Source organism: Trachurus japonicus, chromosome 6 (assembly GCF_045865225.1).
Source record: "Trachurus japonicus isolate A0001 chromosome 6, Traja_1.0".
Taxonomy (NCBI): Eukaryota; Metazoa; Chordata; class Actinopteri; order Carangiformes; family Carangidae; genus Trachurus; species Trachurus japonicus.
In genome coordinates this window covers 19,843,074-19,858,808 of record NC_140912.1, presented here as the reverse complement: position 1 = coordinate 19,858,808, position 15,735 = coordinate 19,843,074, and the positions used below count along the sequence as shown (strand labels likewise).

Sequence of the window (15,735 nt, the reverse complement as noted above, 5' to 3'; positions counted from 1 at the left end):
AATGATGAAACATGTCTGATGAAGTGTTGCGATCAGGGTGGTGATATCCGAACATAACTAGTGTTAGAAATTATGCATGTTAATTTGACTTGATCTAACCATTTGGCAGTGGCCCCGCCTCCAACTTGATGTTGCTCTGAGGCCATCTAGGCCTGGTCGAAAAAGGCTGTCATACAGTATATTGACTGTATCCACAAGAGCCCATTGGCTTATTGACTGGATGTAAACAGTGGGGCTCAGTGTGTTTAACCTTTATCAGTGGGAAAGGCTGACTTTTTGCTTTCTCCACACTTACTTTACTGTACAGCTTTCTTTTTCAATATCTTTTGCTCATTCCCTCAGGTGTGCTCTCATGAGTTATTTATCCATCATTACGGACTGTATTCTTCGCATCATTTGATCACTAAAAGCTCAATGAATGTTTGTTTTGCTCCCTCCCAGCCTGGCATCTTTGTTGTATCAAACAGCTCAGCTTCTTTATGCCTGCTGATACTTTATACGTCTCATTCTCAGCAGGAGCCTCTTTTAATGGGTTAGACACCCACATTAATGGGTTCCCCCCAAATCAATAACAGCCAGCCGCTGTGTACGCTAATGTACAGAGCTGCATAATTTCTAATGTAACTGATGCACATACACACACACACATTTGTTTCTTTCCTGTGATTATTGCTTTTTGAAAATATGCACATTCATTGATGATCCCATCGATCAGCGCCAGGCTCATACTCCGTCGAAAAGAAAGACAAGTCTCTCGCCCACGCAGCCGCAGATGAGACAGACCACACATCAAGCCGCGGCACACAGTGTACATGAGTCAACTTCAGGCCCATCTAATTAATAATGCAGCTTCCAGCTATGCATCTGTAGCCTGGGGGAGCCGTATGATACTGTGTTAGGAAGGGTTATCATGTAGCTCTGCTTGGGTGGGTGTTTGTCTTGAGACACAACTTACACAGCAATACAGGCATAAAATGCAGGGAAAGTACTAAAGCTAGAACCATACATTATTTAAACATTTGTCTTCATAGAATTTCTTTTTTTTTTTTTTTTAGCTTTTTTGCACTAAGGTAATTCCACTCTTTTGAGAACTAAAAAAAGGATACACACTGAAAATCAGTCAGTTTGCCAATTTGGAAAGCTATCAGCAATAAACAACACAAGGAAACACTTAGTTTGTGATGCTGGATGCAAAATAAGGTTATCAACAAATCAATTAGGATTCATCTCCCGGGGAAAAGGATGCCTTTACCAAATTTAACAACAATCCATCTAGGGTATTTTACTTTGAACCACAGTGCTGCAGAGGCAGTGTGGAATGAAAGAGTGGAAAGACTGGCAAATAAAGTAAATAAATACCACTTTCTAAAAGGGAAATGATTGACTTTTTTTTTTTTTTGGTGCTTTGTAGTAAGTAACCCTGTTTCTTTAGAGGTGACTATAAGGAATTATCGGGAGAGGAAATGCAATTTAATAAGAAGGGAAAAAAAACAAGTTAAAGAAAACCACGTCCTTGAGTTATGAAGATCTTTCTATGAATACCAACATTGCTAAAAGGTTTCCCAGAAGACTGGCAGGACTGGAAAATGCTGCTTTGAGAAACTAGGCTAGCAACGATAAAACATCACTCGAAAGCCGTCCCTCAGGAACACACCCAGTTGGTCTATACATGTCTATTGTGCATAGTCTACATGGAAATTGCCTATAGCTGCGTGCACACGAAGAAAAGGCACATAAAGATGTGTTTCATAATTACATAAGTAAATAAATAAACACACGTTATTATGTGCTTTCACAGGCTGTAAGGAAGTGCAAATACTGAATGAGAGATAACCCTGATAAAAAAGACCTGTGAAGTTTCACTGTCTGTGCTTTTCTGTCTTATCTAAATATATGAAAAAGGAAGTAGCTATTCATCTAAATGTAAGTTTGAAGACAAACACAAAAGTTGTGCTCCTTCCTTGCTCTTGTGCTTTCATCACAGATTCCTGCTGACTCTGAAGCTGTGTTTTGGATGACAGTTATGTAAGAATTCCTCACACAGGGCAGACATTTCACTCCTCTTTGGTATTCTCCAGCAGACGTGGCCACTTGTTGGTTGTTTTGCCTCAGCATTTATCCTGCAAGAAACTGTTGAAATCAAGTACAGCCACCCTGCAGCTCCACGTTATGACAGCTGAACTGACTACTTATCAAATTCAAGCGTGTCTGCTGTTTAAATACACATTCAGAATTCTCACTGGAGTGCACAGCGTCCACACACATACTCAAACACACGTATCTGAAATAATAAATATAGGGAAGAAAGACAGCTATATGAGAGCTTTACTCCTTCAACTTAAACACTGACCCAAGGAGCGTGCACATACACCGATCAGGCATAACATTATGACCGCCTGCCTAATATTGTGTTGGTCCCTTTTGCTGCCAGATACACAACAAACTGTACCATACTGTGTATTCTGACACCTTTCTATCAGAACCAGCGTTAAAGCAGAAGTAAGCGATCCGGTCGTTTTGGCTAACTTCTAGTCAGCCGATGGAGTTGGCAGTCCCCGCCCTCGTCATAGATCTATTGGTCCTCGTCCCTACGTCACCACATTCACGCGCATCCCTTGGCTGCACACACAGAGAGGACCGCCCCTTTATGCCGTTCTGTCTCCTCATTGGATAAAGGTTGTAGGATACAAGGAAAGTTTTCTCCTCGGCTTACAGCACAGCAGAGTGACGGACAGACCCGTGTTTCGGACCAAACACTCTATATAAGTGATTGCTGTCGGAAGATATAACTATTTAAGACTTATATTAACACAAACATTCCGCTTACTTCTGCTTTAAGTTCTCCAGCAAATTGAGCAACAGTAGCTCATCTGTTGGATCAGACCATACAGGCCAGCCTTCGCCGTCCATGACCCTGTCGATGGTTCACCGCTATAGGACTTAACACTTTTGATAGATACTGACCACTGCAGACCCGTAACACCCCACAAGACCTGCTGTTTTTGAGATGTTCAGACCCAGTTGTCAACGTCACAATTCGGTCCTCGTCAAATTCGCTCAAATCCTTACGCTTGCTCATTTTTTTCTTGCTTCTAACACATCAACTTTAAGGACACAATGTTCACTTGCTGCCAAATATATATCCCACCCACTAACAGGTGCCACGATGAAGTGTTCTTCAGTGCTATTCACTTCACCTGTCAGTGGTCATAATGTTATGCCTGATGGGTGTATATTCATACTGCATATTCAGCTCTTCCTGCACCACCCACCATCCACACCAAGGATATTCTGCTCACAAGATTTATTGTTCAAAGTGGTTTCTGACTCGAGATCCTGATGTTGAGTGAGATGTGATTGTTGGCTCTGCTCCACTGACAATTAAAATGAAAACATCAAAAGAAAGCAGTTAGCTAAGACAGGGCCCACCAGAGGGGGTTTAGGGAGGTCAAAGTTAATTTGTAGATCAGCAAATCAACAGCGATATCTGCCACCGATTGGCTATTAAACAGAAAACTCAACCAGTAAAACGTAATAGTGTTTCAAAGCACTGTGCTAAGTTGTTCAGGAGGGATTCATTTATCATGTTGGAAAAGTTATGAAAAAGATATTAACCAGCCTTCGTTTTGTAATAGAATTAATCTTCACAGGAAATAATAATCTTTATTCATTTAGCCAGCTCTTTGCAAAGCCTAGGTTCTAGTCATTTTCACAGGGCAGCAAATTGAAATCAACACTACATGTACTCCTACAGTACATGCTCCAGGATTTGGCCTTATCTCTAAAATGAGGAAAGCTTGAGATGTGTGTTTAGATAAGAAACCCGAGCAGTTATTGGAAGATTATTATAACGGTGGACCATGCAGACCAAAACACAGCTGCCATGAAGTACTGATCACTGATAAGCTATTGGTATACGTAAGTTCAGCCTTGAGTTAAGACCTATGTGAGGAAAATGTATTGAATGTATATGTATGTTCTGTCTGGATTTGTCCTGGTCAGAACCATCACAGTAAAGCTTTTTTTTATGTATGTAGTATATCAGACTATATCTGTTCAATAAAATATTAATATTTTAGAAAGTATAGTGTCTGAGGAGAAGGTTTAGAAGGTTAGGGCTGTATTTTCCTCTCTCCTCTTTGTTGCACTAACTTTAAACTTTAAATGAGACTACCAGCCACAGTAACATATACCACAGATCTGCACATACACTTGTCCTGCAGGCATACTTGTCCTTGCTTTTTATACATTCTCTCCACCAAACAAAGCTGCTCAACAGAAGGAGCAGAGGTGAAACACACCACAAAGATCGCTCTCTCTGTATGTCTTGCTTTTCCTCTCCCAGTTCCCCGGGCCATATGCAAGTATCACACAATGGGAAGGGAAAGGATGGGCGAGGCAGAGTCAGAGTCAGTGTCAGAAGCAGAGGCAGAGGCAGAGGCAGAGGCAGAGGCAGAGGCAGAGGCAGAGGCAGAGGCAGAGGCAGAGGCAGGGGGAAAGGGAGACAGAAAACATGGAGGGGGATTGAGATTTTATATATATAACAAACAAACAAAAACAAAAAAAACACTACAACAGGAAGAGAGTGGCATTATCATCTCAGATGTTTACACCTTACCCATCTGAACAAAGTGACCAGACTGCTAGAGGAAGCAAGAGGAGAGAGAGCGGAAAACACATGATGAGAGGAAACATGACAGCGGGGGATGAGGAGGTGAAACGTAAAAAGAAGTGAAGAGAATAGGGTGGAAATGGCAGCCAAACATCAAAACTGAGAGAAGTTGATTTGGTACATGGCAGAGTGAGTCAGACAGACAAGAGGAGAGACAGCAAATAGGAAAAAAAAAAGAAAAAGAAAAGATGCAGCAAATGAGAAAGATGGTGTAGAATCCGGTAATAAATGAGACCACTGTTGCATGCAGGGACTAATCTACAACCTCCCCGTTCAGAGTCTGAGCTTCAAATATGACCCCTGTTGAAATATACTGTCCTGTGGTTCTTCTCTCATCCCTCCACCTCCTGTCATCATTCCACTCTTGTTCTTTGCTTTGTTTGCTGTTTTCATCCTCACTTTCTCCCGACTTTTGTTTCGTTCCCACCTCACCCCTCTGGCTCAACTTCAGTCATCCTGATCACTCGCTTTGTTCTTTCCCATTCCACAGTGCTCCTTTCTCTCCCTTTTCTCTCTCTCTCTTCTGCTCCTACCTTTGCTTCCTCCACCTGTCTCTCAGCTTTCTCCCTGCTTATTCCCATCTCTGCAGATGTCTTATATGTCCTGCTTACTTTTCCTCCACTTGGCTCCTCTCTTCACCCTCTCTTAGTGGTTTTTCTCTCTCGACCAGCACCCGTGACCCCCATCCCCAGCTACCATTTCCATCTCCTGTGCTTCTTTGTCCTCCCTCTTGATTCCCTGTCTTTCTACACAATGAATCCAACGGGTTTTATCTTTTTTTTTCTTCCTCAATGGCTTTGCCACTCTCCCTAATCCCTCATCTCCATCAGCTTCTCTCACTCTCTCTATCACTCTTTCTCTGACGCTTTCCTCCCCTCTTCCACTCCATCGTCTTCACACTCACATTTTTTTCACATACACCATGCTCCCCCTCCCCCTCAAATCACCCCCCCCCCCCACCCCTCATCGCCCTCTCACATTTCTGAATCGCACTCTCTTGACATGCAATCCCTCTTTTCTCTCTCTGAGGCACTCTTCCTCTTCCTGTGTTCCACTTAAGCTTTCATTCTTTTTGCATTTCCCTGACGGACACACACACATACACATCCAGCACATCTGTGGATCTTCAAAGCTCCAAAACACACACACACTCACAAACACACGTACTGTACGCACGCCACTGCACCCTCACCTTTATCGCTGCTCAAACACACATCTGCATTCAATCACACCTTCATAATTGCTGTGGCTCTTTCTCTGTAGAGCAAGACCTTCAGATCAACCACGCCATGGGTGAATGCACGCTTACAGCATTGTCAGAAAATGCATTTGCAGAAAATAACCCAGCCCATTAGAGTGAGAGCCGACTGACACCTAATGCATCACTCAAGGCTGTATATCTGTTTACTCCTAATAGCTGCACATCATTTTGGCCCAATGCCACAGAGATGCATGGGGATAATGCTGCCCCTTAGTAATAATTAATCCTGCATTAGTAACTGTCACACTAACCAATAAATAAATGCACATCATCGAAAAATCACGCATGGAATTAAAATTAAAATATTCAGCCTTGAGACTGAAAGCTGTGTTCCAAGCCCCAAATAACTCCCAGCACCCTGACAGCCAATCAGTGGGATTTCGCAGCCTGAAGAAGAGGTATTTAGGGACCCACTCATTTTGATTAGAGTACCTGATGCCTGTACTGATTGCTCCAATTCTAAATTCATATTTTAGCAACTCTTAGTCACTTTAACGCACCCGCCTTTCAGCCTCTGCACAACTGAGGTGGCAATTCTGGTTTAACACTGTGATTTACTGCAGCAGAAAGGAGTTTGTAATGCTACTAAGTGACTCTGCTACTCATGGATGGGCGCATTAGATATGCCTGAAGAAGAGATAATATGGTCAAGAAAAAAATCGTGTGGGCGAAATTAAATTGAGCTCTGGGCACATAACCATCTTTTTTAAAAGTACTGTATCTAAATTTCACCCAACATTCATCAAAGTTATCCAAGAGAATGAAATCCATTTCAGTTCAGCTCTTTGCTCTGGTTTCATAATTTTCTCCATTTTGAAGTAAATGCAATTTAATAATGCAAAAACAGCATTTTTCTCTTCTCTTGGGCCACAACGAGCCAACAGAGATAATAATGAAGAAAAAGTCTGTTGTGCAAACGTAAGGAAACATTTAAAAGAGAAAATGAAAATGAGGGGTGATTAGATTTTCCTTTTAAGTTCCCTTTATAGAATGCTGAAACTATTAAAGACTTAATTAATAGTCTCTAAAGTTTTTGCAAAGACGTAGTCAAAGTATCTACCGCCACTTTACAGCTGGTGAGGACTTCAGCGTAGTGACTAATGAGCAGTTGATATCTCGTATTGGTGCAGCCTCCACACCTCTTAGTTCTTCTTTAATGTGATATTTTTCAGGAGAGATAATGGCTTTGTGAGCCTCATTGGAGTTTGCACAATACAGAACAGACAAGCACATTTTTCTAAACCACAAAAAAAAGGACAAAAAAATGTGAGTGTGCTGTGAATAGAGTGAAGGTAGTGCAAATGACTGAAATGATTCAGATGAAGAGATGGAAGGAAAATACTTAAAGAGAGAGAGCCTCATTCAAGCACCGCACACTCACTTCTTTTCTGCTGTCAGCCAACCAGTGAGTGTGCACTGACTGAGGCCTGAGGGGCCAGAGAGGGGCCCGTCTCTCCAAGCCAAGCGTCAATGAAGCAGGGGAACACTGGAGTCCAGGCCAAGCTTAACACACTCTAATGCAAATGTGATGCTCGTGGACGCACAAATCAGTGAGATAATGAGCTTGTTTTCTGTCCTCTTTGGGGATTTCCATTTTATGGTGTCACTTAGGCAATCTAATGGTTCAATATTAGACCACTGAACATGACCGAGTGCTTCTGGCTCGTGTAACGACGCCACAGAGTGAGCCAGCTCCACCAGAGATTGAAACTTACACTGAATCACCTATTAATGTCAAACCTGGACTTACTTTAGACTCATCCAGCCAAAAAAACTATTCAAGTAAGAAAGTGAAGAGAGAACGATTTGGAGAAGTGATGGGAAACAACCACCAGTGCACACTCACTCAGCACCCACTCACCAACATACATGAACACACAACACACACATGCACACACACAAAAAAAATAAAAAATTGTAAAAAGCACCCTCGCTCCACAGTGGAGCTTTTGTTCTGAGTGAAATTCCTCCACTCGTCTGTGGGTGCAGGTCGTCACTTGACCACCATCACCATGGCGACTGAATGAGGAGAGGTTTAGGAGGGAAAGGTTGTTAATTTACAGGAGCCTGAGCAGCGACGGCTGACTGGTCCCGATTCAAGGACGTGGGATGATTCATGCAGACACTGGTCCCGGAAGAAACCCCCACCCCCTCTCCTCCTCCCCTCCTTGAGCAGCGGCCATAGTCAATGGCAACAAGGCCCTTAAACAACAGAGGCTCTGACAGGACTGACACTTGGGAGGGAGAGAGGCGGGGAGGGAGGGAGGAGAGATGAAAGAAAGTGTGGGTATATTCTCAGATAAAGCAGAAAAAACACAGAGTAGTCCGATGCAGGCAGCAGATGGGTGGATAAACATGAACTATACGCCACTCATTTCCACAACAGAAAAACAGCATTCTATAGTCCACTGCCAGACCCACTACTTTAAAATGCACTCTTATAATACTAGAAAAATGTATTTTATTTATGATTCAAATCAACAAACTACAAGGCTGCTTCCCCACAGTTCAGCAGCGATGCCAGAAGCAGGAAACAGCATGTTGCCAACCGCTTGGACGTCTTCTACTGCAGACCAACAGCAGAGAGACCCTCAACGCTGCGAATGGGCTTCAGGCTGACAAAAGCATAAAAAAAAAAAAAAAACCTTTTGAAACTTTCCCAAAGTTCAAATCCATGGGCGGTGACATGTGCAACCTCCCCTATTTGTGCCTGTCAAGTGTGTGTTGGCTCTGATAAACTGGCACTATTACATTCCTCTCCCACACCTCAGTCTGCTGCCATTATATTCCCCTACGCCATTTCACGCTCCCTCCCACACCTTTCTCTCTCTCTGCCAGTGCTCATAGAGTGCTAGTGACGAAGAGCACGAGCAGGCCAGCATCTCACACGTCGCGCACGTCTTTACCACAAAAATTGCACATGGATTAACTTGTCATTTTAATCTATGGCACGTAAAATATTCGGCCCCGAAGTCTGGCAGCAATCAATGGGGAAGGACGTGGTAGTGTGAGAAGCTATTAGCAAGCTAAAAGGATACCAATAGTGAATACAGACTGTGGGACTTTTAATCACTCTGACATCCTTTGTTCTTTATATATCAGACTGACACTATATATTAATGTCTACTTTACTGGCTATGCTAATGGAAGGCAAGAGTAACAGCTAGATGTCAGCAGACAGTCACTGTATATACAGCCATGTCTGATTTACTAGTGTTTATAGGGCCTGTAAATGGTAGGGCTGTGGAGACAGGTTGTTGAATACATAGTGCTTATGCAAAACAGCAGATGCAGTGCTAGTTGATCTATCGAGTAATTCTTACACAGCCTTGGGAGGATATAACAAATAGAAAGCTGCAGATTACTCTCTGTAGGAGGGGAGCATCCCTGGAGTTTAAAATGAGGGATTTGACTTCTCAGAGAGGAAGCTCCATATACACATACCAGAAGGTTAAAACTGCTTATTGTGCCGCTGGTGAGGAATGAGAGCATTTGTTAATATGTGGCCATGTTGGCCAAAATGGAGCTCATGAGCACATTAGTGTTTTAGTTGAACAGCCATTGTTACAGTAAGTCAAATTCCCCTGACAAGCACAGTGAGAAGGAGGCATTCTCGCTGAGAGGCTCGCCATTTAATTATACACATTCGTGCTCTCTGTGAAGTCTTGATGGCAAATCGTTTTGCCGATGTCATTTTGGGCTGTATTTTTTTCTTTGTACTAATTTTCATCAAACCAATCGGGGGGTCAGGGGCGATGTCAGCTGACAGTGTTTTGACAGTACACTCATGTAGCATGTAATGTTAATTGTCAGACTGCCGGCCGGCATCTCACACTGACTGGCGCCTCTCTGAGGACCTGTAGACCCATTATTTCTCTGATGGGGTCACTTGCAGAAGCCGTAATAAAAAGAAAAAAGAAAGAAATAAGATTGTGACAGTTGTGTTCACTGGACCACACAGGATGAGACACTTTCAGTTTGCTATGGGGGCAGCCTGCCTGTCTCTACAGGAGTCTGGACATTACAGAATATGTGTAGCTACTGATACAAAATACATTCAGGCCTACCCTTGGATGCAGCCCTTCTGTAAGAATGGCACATAAATACCCTTGAGCAGAAAAAAAGAAAAAGAAAAAAAACTATAAATAACTTCTGTTTACAATGCATTGTAATTTAAATCACATGTTAATAGATTCATCCAGCGAACAGTGTAAATATATTCCAAGATGCGTCGGGAATGTCAACATGTCTGAACCCTGTTGGTCTGCACAATTAATGTCGGCCCCCTTTTGTTCAAAGAATCCAAATTGACGACATGAGGCTTTCAAAGTGTTGCTGAGCTAAAGCCTTTGCAGTTTTTATGAGCTTAAGGATTTATTTTTGCTTTTATTTGGTCAATTATTTCACTGATATTAAAATAAATAGAGTCTGGAGCAGACAGAGCAGCAGGAGCATAAATCCTCCTCTCATGATGTTTGGAAATGCTACGGCCCAAAGTGAAACTTGAATGCACAATGTTGCCTTTTTTTTAACATGAACATGACAAAATTTTGAATTATTTGTGTTTTGCCAACTGGAACAAATGCACATTGAATCATATGCAAACACACACAAACACAAGCAAAACAAATGCCTTTCATGCTCGTGTCCACACAAAAAGCATACCTTATCTTCAAAAATGCACAAAGCCGTTTGAGAGCTTTTTTGAAACCCTCGAATCATCCTCTCTCTGTCCCTGTGTTTTTTACCTTCACACCAGTCGCACTCCCCCGCTGTTACTTTTCCTCTCACAACAACTTCACTTGAAAAGGCTGCAGCCAGGAAGCAGCTTCTTTTTGATGGTGGAGATGTGAGAATTAATCACTCTCCCACAGTCACCACACCATCTGATACTGTCTATTCGTGTTAATTAATGCGTAATGAGAGATGCTGATGTGTGCATTTTAAATCAATTACTTTTCTTAAATGACTCTAAAGGGATTCTCTAACTCTTTCTGAAACGCCTCAGCTCCTGTGTTCATCGCTTTTTTCTAAACTCGTTGATGCCGTGACCTTCAGAAAGTTTCTTCAGGAGATTAACAAGTCTCTCTTTTTCTTGTTTCAATTAAATATGCAGAGCAACCACTGCCAGATGCGGCTTGATTCTTGGAGTTGTTTGTCTGACTGTGTATCTGTGCTCATGCACCCGTGCACATGCTTCGTTGGATATGTAGAGCTGCTCTCTTGTTCTCAGCAAGGGCTCCCCCCAGCATCTGGCCAAGTCCGCTTTGCCCCTTTGGCGGTGTTTCAACACCGATTCGTTGCAAGGGGCCGAACATGAGTTCTGTCACTGTGTTCTCTTTCTCCTGCTATAAGCAAAGACTGGAGAGACTGGGGAAAGAGCAAAGACAAGCTCAGCTTTGCAAAACTAGCTTTCATGCCATTTCTGTTTCCAGAGTTACACTGCTCGGCCTCGGGGCTCGACTTGAGATGGATGTTGCTCTCATCCTCTCCCGCTTATCGCTACCCCTCACTCACTTCTATCCAAATCCCCGCCTTTCTCTTCTAAATCACCTAACTCTCTTTGCTTACCTCCATCTTCCTGCCCATTGCTATTCATTGCTCCTCGCGACTCCCTTTCTGGCTCACTATATTATGTTTATGTGGTACGCTTTCCATTTCTTTATCTCTGTTATCCGTTACAGACTCCCCATCCCACTCCTTCTATCTCATGGTGCGAAGATTGCACCACTGCATTTATAGAAGATTGTGTATTGTTACATTGCACTGTTTGCCACTTTGCCACCTCTCTGCTATTCCCAAAAAATCAATTATCCATCAAATAAAAAGATAAACAGTAAAAGCAGCTCTCTGCAGCCCTGTTTGTGTCTAAATGTGCCAAAGTGTTAAATGGGAATTGAAGACACAGGAGGAATAAAGAAGCCAGGAGGATGGTTTGTGTAAATCTGGCCGTCTGACACCTTGGGCAAGATAACCAAATGCTAGTCTATAAATGCCATAATGATGTGTCCGCTGACAAGCTGCGTGCCGATATCTCACTAGATCATTCAAATAGAGAAAGCAAATGTGGAGACACTGAGGTAAGTAATTATGGGTGAGGAGGAAGAGGAGATGAACAGAGGGAGAGTGTGGTGGATGTGCAGGAGAGGGAGAGAGTAAGGAAGGAGATGCCGTGCACAGGTGGCTTAGAGCGGATATTGTATGCCTTATCTGTCACCTGCAGGTCTGTGCTTATTATAGAGAGAGGGAAAGTCAGAGCAGAATGTAAGCTATGTGTGTGCGTGAGTGTGTGTGCAAACAGGAAAGAAATGCAGAGTCAAACTGCAGTGGTGCCTTCACTTCCTCTGAAGCACAGAGGGTGATGATAAAAAAAGAGAGAAAGAAAGGAAAAAAAACTTCTTTCTCTGCCTGTTCTGAAGGCCACAGCAACATGGAGCTCACAACTCCTCAGCAGCTGTTCTCCTCACACGTTTTCAGCTCTAAAAAAAAAAATAAAGCAAGGGGAACATTTGGGGGCAATTGTGCTCCATACATACAAACACTACTATAAAAATAGCAGTGACAGAGTCTTTGGGAATATAACAACACATCCAAGCAGACTCAGGATACAAGTAGTCACACTGACATTTCTGCGAATTGAACACATTCAATCTGCTCTGCTGGATTGCTGAAAAAAAAAATCATGCATTTTTATGATAAGAAAAAAAGATACAACTTGGTTCTCGAGACCTGTAGAAACATTTTAGAGATGAAGGCAGTCTGAGGAGCCTCTCAGTCAACCATGGCAGGCCTTTTAATAAAATCGCTGCAAAGCAGAACACTTTCTCTTTGAAGGAGATGGAGTAAAATAATCGCACTCAGGATGAGGTATAGTAAAGCAGCCCTCAGTTATTCACTGAGCCTATATTAAGGTGCATAAACATTTTGTGATGCGCAACAGAATGAGAGCGTTGTTAAAAAACAGCGAGGAGAAGACTTTACTCAACAGAAGAAAACACATTTCAGATACGTCCATAATTACTATTTCCTGCAAACAGTGAGCTGTTTCGATTGTTTTATCTCTTTATACAGCAGCCGGTTATTATTGAGATCAAAAGCCTCAGATGCCATAAAGACGCACAATTTGGCATTGTTTACTTCCCCCTAATAAGGAAATGGAGGGCAGTGGACACAGATTTCAGTCAATATTCCTGTGGCACTCTTTAGCTCTTTTCAGCAAACTGTGGCTCTGCATTAACTGAGTCAGTTCCTGATGATGGATGGACTCTCCTCTCTTTGTTTCTGTCTCTCTCTTTCTCACATACACACAAACGTGCAAAAAAAATAATAAAATGAATAAAAAAATAAATAATGAGAACTTCACATGATCATCTTCACTAATTACACACATATTTCTTAAAAGGTTAACTAATTATAGCATATTTGGAAAAAAAGTCAACCAGTCTCGGTCCAGGGACATTGAGATGGTGTCCACCTATAAAAATCTCGGGGTCCTCTTGGACGATAAGCTGGAGGGGTCACCTAACACTGACGCCCTCTACAGGAAGGGGCAGTTGACTGTTCTTCCTGCGGACACTCAGGTCTTCTGATGTGTGTGTGGAGATGCTGGACATAGTTTCATCGCACTGTAGTGGCCACAGTGCTCGTTTCTATGCGGCTGTGTGCTGGGGTGGCAGCCTGACGGACAAGAACACTAAGCGGCTTGACAAGCTGGTCAAAAAAGTGGTGGGAGGAAAGCTGGAGCCACTAAGATCTGTGGTGGAGAGGGGCACAGTGAACAAACTGGAAGCTGTTATGAACAATAGCAGACCTCCTCTCTCCGCAGCAGTCGGCTTCTCTCACTGTGCTGTAGGACGGAGCGGTTCAGGAGATCCTTTGTCCCCAGGGCAATAAGACTGTTCAACTCCCCACCCTCCTGAATCTAACTTAATTCAGCCACACATGCACCCACACACACACAGTCATCCTCATTCATCCACGCATGCACGTGTACATGTACGCCCACATACATACACACCCACTATAATGGCTACGGTCTGCAATTTTAAGATTCAGTTTTAATTAATTCTAAACTCTACACTTGCACTTTCATTTATTTTCCCTTATTTTATGGTATGTTCTTGTGCTATATGCTCTATGTTAGTTTGTGCTCATTTGGATAAACTGGAAGTGTGGCTGTTGTTATCTGTTTTTTTTGTGATGAGCTCCCTGACATTTGAATTTCCCTGCGGGGATGAATAAAGTTTTACTCTACTCTATTCTATTTCGTATAGATTTTCAGGAAACACATCAGTATGCTAAATTATAATAAGTAGAATAATTATCTCCTGCAATCATTATCTGATCTGTGGTTTGCCTGTAGTGTCAGAGCGCTGCAATTTTCTCCAGTCGAGGAAAGATGAATAAATAAGTGGCGTTGTAATTTTTTGTGCCCCGGTTTAGCGTTCATATTTTGAAGTGTATGGTGTGACGGCTGCACAGATCCTCCTCTGTTCATCAGACATGTTTTGCCTCTCTAGTTTCGATCAAGGTTCTGCTGACTTGGCCAATCACAGTACTGATAATAACGGTACTGTCTCGTGGGCAAAGAAGACTCTGACAGGTTATTGCCAGCATTGTTTTCTTATTTCTGACAGATTATTTTTCCCCAGAGAGAAGCAGAACCTCAACTCAGGATTTTTTATTATTTTTTCTATTTTCAATTTTTTGGAGGAGATAAAAACACACACCGCCAGTGGTCCACATCTCTTAGCCTGGGGTTATATGCACATCATGGCCGGCCTGCTGGAAGGAATCATGTCAGCTTGCCAGTGAAAGTACAGTTGAGGTGAAGACAGGGGCTGAATGTTGTACTGTGGTGGTGGCAGCTGCCTGGGAGAAGTGAAGCTGCCAGTGGAATAAAAATGGCATGCCAGATCTAAGGGGTACCTGCCAGTGGATAAGACATTCTCATAACATCAGACATCAGACTCACTGTAAGAGATGATCCCACTGCTGCTGCAATACAAACTCACCAGGATGCCATCAACAGCATTGCATTTCATAGCGCTATGCTAATGATGCCACAGCGTGTTTGTGTATTACACAGACACTGGAAGGAGTTAAGTGAATAAAAGCAGCTTATGTCTTCCTTAAAGTTTCATCTGTCAGTGGCTTTGTGTCTTCATGAGGCACAGACTGTGCTGTACACTTCCTAAGTGACATCTCCAGAAATATCAGATGATGTGACATATTGAGTGACAGAATCTTCCAACCCCTCTATCGTCACTGTATCCACTTTAATAGAAGAAGGGAATGCTCCATCCACAAGCTACCACCTGCTCTGAAGTTCACTGCCAATATTTCCGGCAATTATGTCTTGATTAACTGTACAAACACCAGTTTTGTCACATTTGCGTTCTGGTGCAAATGAACTCTAAATGGAGTGAATTAACTGAATGAAGATAGAGATGGCTATTTCAAGAATTTCCCTCATAACTGTGAGAGGAAAACTTATCTAACTCATTCACTTGTAGTAATTGCTCTTTGCAGCTTTTTCTGACAAACCAAATCACAAAACCAATCTCTCAAAACTCCAAAAACTTATCCACACAACCATTCTTGGTGCTGTGTAATTACAGGACATGAGAAAGGGATGCTTCAGTGGCAAGTGACTGCATGTTTGAACATGCTTCTTTCATTTCTTTCATTCAAATCATATACTTATCATGCAATAAACATGTCACCGGACTTAAAATTTCAAGTTTGCAAATCATAATGTCACTATAAAGGCCCATGAGCAGGATCAAGAATCTCTGGTCTT

The 15,735-nt window shown here is 42.5% G+C and overlaps 2 protein-coding genes across 3 annotated transcripts in view; both read right to left on the bottom strand.

Annotated features, from left to right (window-relative positions):
• The window catches only part of LOC146986056 (GTPase HRas), a 236,183-nt gene that overhangs the window by 171,632 nt on the left and 48,816 nt on the right, over positions 1-15,735 (bottom strand). The window lies entirely within an intron of this gene.
• The window catches only part of ldlrad3 (low density lipoprotein receptor class A domain containing 3), a 77,683-nt gene that overhangs the window by 20,360 nt on the left and 41,588 nt on the right, over positions 1-15,735 (bottom strand). The gene's annotated exons all lie outside the window — the stretch shown is intronic.